General features: G+C 40.4%; 1 long non-coding RNA gene across 1 annotated transcript; it reads left to right on the top strand.

Annotated features, from left to right (window-relative positions):
- Window positions 1-736: 736 nt before the first annotated feature.
- LOC128801510 (uncharacterized) lies at window positions 737-5,377 on the top strand. Its single transcript, XR_008435199.1, has 3 exons — window positions 737-1,205; window positions 1,920-1,949; window positions 2,472-5,377. It is a non-coding gene; the product is annotated as an uncharacterized LOC128801510 (long non-coding RNA).
- Window positions 5,378-5,823: the final 446 nt, after the last annotated feature.

Here is a 5,823-nt window from a genome sequence, read left to right as displayed (position 1 = left end):
TTCTATCTACCACATACAAATTTAGAAGATACATTTAGAAAAATATTTAAATGTAAGGTCTTCATGTAATAATCTCAGCACTTTTGTTAAACATTTAAGAATATTTTGCAAATTTTATGGTTGAGAATTTGAAATTTGACATATGATACAGTTTATGTTCATTTAGCACTCAAGCACAACCAAACACGACTTTTTTTTCCTAACTGAATATTAGTTTTGTCCACTCACCAGTGGGTTTCTGCAATTCCCAGCTGTTCCTAACTTTGTAATTTCTTGTTTATAACTTTGCTACATATTCAGAGGAAATTGTTCAACTTTATTACTTGATCCCTTTTTAAATAGAAACAGAAATTGAATGGTTTACATTATTCTGGACTTTGAGTCAGGTTCCAGGTATTTCTACAGAAGCTGCAAAATGGAGAAGTATTTTCCCACACTGACATTCAAATGAAAAGTTGGCACTGGCATCCGAATATTCCCGTGACCCATGCATGGAGGATAAGGCTTCATTGAAGACCAGCTTACGAGCTGACAAGTAAGCTTCTATTGTTTCCTCCTGTAACTGCAAAGCAAGGGAAGAAGGATTCTCCCCATCCTGGAGTACTTCTAGATGTCTCTCATTACTCTGGTTACTGGGCTGAGGAATGGCCATTGGAGAGTGTATCTTGTGAACAACGAAGGAACTCAGGTTTGGTGTGTGCCTCCAAGTCTGACACTGGCTGGAACTGCGGGCTTGTGGAGTCTTCAGGTTGGGAGATATTCACAGCCCCACTCGGTGCCAGGGGCTGGACTGTGTGATTTCTCTTCCAACCCCACCCCGGGGTGACTCGGTGGCTTGGCCATTCTCTCCCTCTGCCAGGGTAGCCACGCTGGCGTCCGAGCCTCAGAAAGGAACAGCGCCCCAGAGCGAGGGGAGACTGAACCCTCTTCGGTCCTTTTCATTAAGCCCCGGGCTCCAAATCCCGCAGCCTTCCCCGACGCGGGGCATCATCCCGGCGGCGGCTGCAGGGCCCGCACCTCACACCCGCCAGCAGCGGCCCCGCTGCCCTACACGCACTGCAAAGCCTCCCCTGCCGCCTCTATGGGAGCTGCGGAAGCCAGTGGGGCTGTGTAGGGCTCGCAGTCTGTCGGGGAGCCGGGAATGGCGGTGAAGCACATACAGGAGGGGAGAGCAGGGCAGGGGAGCGGCAGGAAAAGCAGACGAGGTCAGGGCAGAGGAGAGGAGGGCAGCGGAGCGGGGAGGAGGGCAGGGCAGATGAAGGGAGGGGAGGGCAGGAGAGCGGAAGAGAGGGTAGAGAAGATCAGGGCAGAGGAAGGGAGAGCATGGTAGAGGCGGGGAGGGAAGGGCAGGGCAAAGGAGGGCAGAGCATGGTAGAGGAGGGCAGGGTAGGGAACGGCAGAGGAGGGCCGGGGCCGGGGCCCGCAGCAGCCCATGGCGCCATCTAGTGAGCGAGCCCGCGCGGAGCCGCAGCTCTGGCCGGGCCCCGGCGCGCCGGGCTCGCCCGGGGTTGTTGCCGCTGCCCGGAGCCAAGGGCAGCCCCTGAGCCTCGGCGGGGGCAGTTTTGCTCGGCAGGCGCGGATCCCCGAGCCGAGGTGTCCGGGATGTGCTCCAGCACGGGCGCGCTGCGCTGCCCCGCGGGCTGATCCCAGCGGGACGCGTGAGGCCCTGGGAGGCACGGCCTGGGCCCAAGGGAATGAGAGGGAACGGCTTGAGAGCCATCATTAATTTTTTAGCTGAGGAATGAGATAATGACCTGGTCTTCTCTCTCCAGCTAAAGTTGTCTATTTTTCTAGCTCAAGGTTGTATGTATAATTTTTTTCTTATGTTTGACCTGTAATTTAAGCAAAACTAGTAAAATAATGGTCATTTTCTTCAATTTCTCCTTTGTTTCTACCTTTTTCCCCTGCCTTCTCACTAGTCTTGTAGGACCATCACAGCAGTGTTCCAGGTAGGCATTTATCATCATACATGACATTAGGGTCAGTTTAAACAATATTAGCAACAGAGAGAGAGAATGTGAGTGATTCACTGGTGGTTCTGGTTAGCAGCTCGTTACATGGCAAATGAAAAACTGTGTGCCTCCATCTCCCTTGCTAATAAAGGCATAATGTGTGTTTGTCTCATAAAAGCATTATCAAGATCAGGTAATTGCTTTTAAATCTTAAAATTGAAAAGACTGCAGAAATGCAAAGAACATTAGCTTATTATCATTAGAGATACAGAACTGACAGGAATTCTCCTGGCTCAATTTCAGAAACTTGTTTACACACCAGACTTGCCCCTCTTGGGGATATAAATATGGTCACTTTTATTTCCAACACTTTTGTCATAATGTCAGGATGAAGATATTTTGCTGACTGCATCACTTGTTTTTCTGTAATTATCCATTTATTGTCTTTCAGTAAATGTCCATTGTGTTGTTTTTATGGGTTTTTTCAGACTTTAATGAGGTACATTTATCTCTTTACAGATTTCTGAGGAAGTGAAATGGAGTTGCAATTAGAAGCAATATGGTTTTGACACATCAGAGAGCATCAGTGTAATTGCAAACAGTACTTCTGTTTTTGTTGTCTCTTTAAACTGTTCACTAAGATGGTATTGACTACAACAGATTGAAAGACTTCAAATGAAGCAAGCATAGTCAGTTATCTGCACAATGTTTATTGTATGAGTGGGTAGTCATGTAGATAGCACATGTGCAGGTCCATCTCTGATTTTTGTAGCAAAAGCTCACAACAGAAGGCTTATCCACCCTAAGAACACAAGGCCCTGTAAGTGTTGTGCTGGGTGAAGGTCACTAACATCAATTATATACTCCTCACATTTTACATATGTTAAGAAAAAAAATTTAAAAGTTGTTCTGAAAGAGCTAGAAATTGCTGTTTGTTCTATTGTATAATCTCTTATTGAAAACATTACCAATGCCAGAGGAATAGCAAGACACAAATACTACATCAGTCTCTAAAATAAGCTCTTTGTTTCCTGAGTACTTTAAGGTGGCTAATCTAATTTTCTGTAAGGTAGACTGATAGAAACAGTAATAAGGAAAGAATTAGGAGATAGCTATGATAACTTACAGAAAAGTAAACATGGGGTTTGTATTGGAAGATTAGGCCTAACAACTCTACTAGAAGGATACGGTAAATGTGGAGAATATAGATCATACCCTATTCAGAGAGTTCTAAATCACCTGGAAGAAAGAGGTCATGATGGTTTTTTGATTACTCGCATGTATTTGTGGTCGCCAAAACTAGAGCTTGAGTATAAATACTTGCAGAAGATTTTTCCACTGCTAAGCTATGACATAATAAAATGGAAACTAAATTTAGTGCTATGAAAGTTAAACTAAACTACAAGTTCAGTGACAGCTAAAATTAGCAACATTAGCTATGAAATGTATTTCTCTCACACACATGTAGATTCACTCACTAGAGTGATTCCTTTAAAGTGTTTCTTTACTGTCTAAAATACTCAGCTAACTTTTCTTTGTTAGGAATTCTGACAGTTAATAGCAATGTTTTATTTTGTCTTGGAAAAGAAAATTTATGTTTTCATAAGACATTGCCAAATGTATTCTATTGCAGAAAATACTCATTCAAGTTCCATGCTTACTTATATAATGGTTTTCCAGCATTTGAAAGCAAGCCCTAAATATGTACTTGTTTATTTGTATGGAATCACTCATGGAGATAGATTTTACTGACTAGCAAAAAGACACTTTCTGTAACACTAAAAGCCTATGTACTTCATCTGGGATGACTTTCAGCTCTGTTTACTGTCTTGAGGACTTCCATACTGGTGCTTTAATGGGAATTCAGAACATGAGTAGAAATCCATATGTTTGGTATTCTGAAGATGTTGAGTGTTTCACTTGATCTAGTGCTCACGATGGGGCAGTTGGAACTAGATGATCTTTAAGGTTCCTTCAAGTCCAAACTGCTTTATGGTTCTATGATTCCACTTACACTTTTCCATTGATTCAGATACTTAGACAGTATGTAGGGCTATGCCAACTTGTTTGTATTCAAATACATATTTATATAACACAAGTGATTAATAGATTCCAAGGTCAGAAAACAGCATAATTGCCTTCTTTAATCAGAGACCAGAGTGTATGACTTAGATCTGAGTCAATTCATGTAAAGCTATTCTTCTCCTATATCTTTTGATTATTTTACAGAGATTACATGTTTTTCCACTACCATCAACAACAGAAACCCATTAAACTGTCTCCCTGCTTTGTTCTTGTAACATCCGCTTTGTTTCAGAAATATGCTCTTATTTCCTGCAAGATTTCCTTCATGGGCCTGTTATTCCTTCTCACTTAGATTAAAAATATCCTTTAATCTTGCTTTGTGACTAAGCAATGAATTTCCAGCACTGTGTTTATCTGTGGAGCATGCTGGAAATACTTTGTCCCTCAAATCTTAAGATGCTTGGAATGCCATTTACTTAACCTATAAAGACCTAGGATAGGGCAGCTAATAATGCTTTTCAAGATAAAGCCTTCCAACCACCATCCATTCAGCCACCCTATCAATTGTACAGATATCTGTGCCTTGTGGACATACTCATATTCATTAAAAGGTGTCTTGACTTTTAATCAGTTTAAAATCAAAAATTTGAAGTTTACAACAAATTATACTTAAACTTCTTTTTTTTTCAGCTTTAGCGAAACCAGTTTAAATATCACTTTAAAAACTGGCATAAGAGTACTACATGTAAACGAGCCTGTAGTCATGTACAGCTGCTTCCTGAGAAATTTTTTGAAACTCACTGCTGCTGAAAATGTAGGCTGGGTTTATTATGCCTAATGCAAACTGTATTTATATGTGCTCCTGTGTAGGCTCTGCTCACTTTAGGAAAATGCTTTATGCTGCACATCATGCAGTAACTGGCAGGACTGGAGCCCTACAGAAATATGATAGATGAGGTGAATTGGTGGATTCAAGTCCAATAATTTGTGAGCATCTAGCTGATGTACTTTTTCTTTCCTTGAGAAAGTGTCTCAAGGGAATTTGATACATCTTTTGTGATGGATTTTTCATGGCAAATATCAGTCCCAACCAGTGAGTTATTTTCTGTATTTAAATTGGTTTTGTAATGGCATATATTGCACTTACGCAGATTTTGTCAGGGAAATCCCATTACAGTCTTATAAATTCAGCAAAGGTTTCAGTGATTTTATGTTGTGTGCATATCCCACAATTTATTCTTAAAACAAACATTGTTAAAGACTGTGGTAACAAACTACGATGACTTATTTCATCAATGAATAACTTCTGGACATAAAAATATTTTCAAATTATACAGTAGAAATCACTTATTATCTATGTAAATTTTAATTTTTATTAGAATGGCTTTTTTTCCTATATTAAAAATTAATCCAGCACTTTATATTAAACTATTAAGAAAGTAATCAAGAATTATTGCCATGATTAAATAATCATTATGCAAAGTTATAGGTGCAGTACTTGGAATGTTCAGTAATTTTACTGTTTCATCTTTAGTTTGTGTTTGTAGTAGATAAGTTATGGATAATTGAAAGTGCCATCTTTTTAAGCAAAAAATTTCAATCTAAACTGTGATGAATCAGGAAAAAAGTATATATACAAATGACAGAGTTCTAAAGGATAAACTTCTCTTGTGTTCTGTTGCTTTCCCTGTTCAAAAGGACATGAATTTAAATCTGCGCAAGATCTTCAGTATAGTACTTTACTGCTGCATAGGGAGTAAGAGACAATCTGGAAAGAAGGGAAATTTGCAGTCTGTTAGTTTTCTTTGAAGTTTTCTACTAGTCTGGATTTTTATGGCAATGTTGC

The sequence above is a fragment of the Vidua chalybeata genome, chromosome 1, assembly GCF_026979565.1.
Source record: "Vidua chalybeata isolate OUT-0048 chromosome 1, bVidCha1 merged haplotype, whole genome shotgun sequence".
Taxonomy (NCBI): Eukaryota; Metazoa; Chordata; class Aves; order Passeriformes; family Viduidae; genus Vidua; species Vidua chalybeata.
The sequence above is the reverse complement of the archived record's forward strand: the minus strand, read 5'-3'. Positions and strand labels throughout refer to the sequence as shown.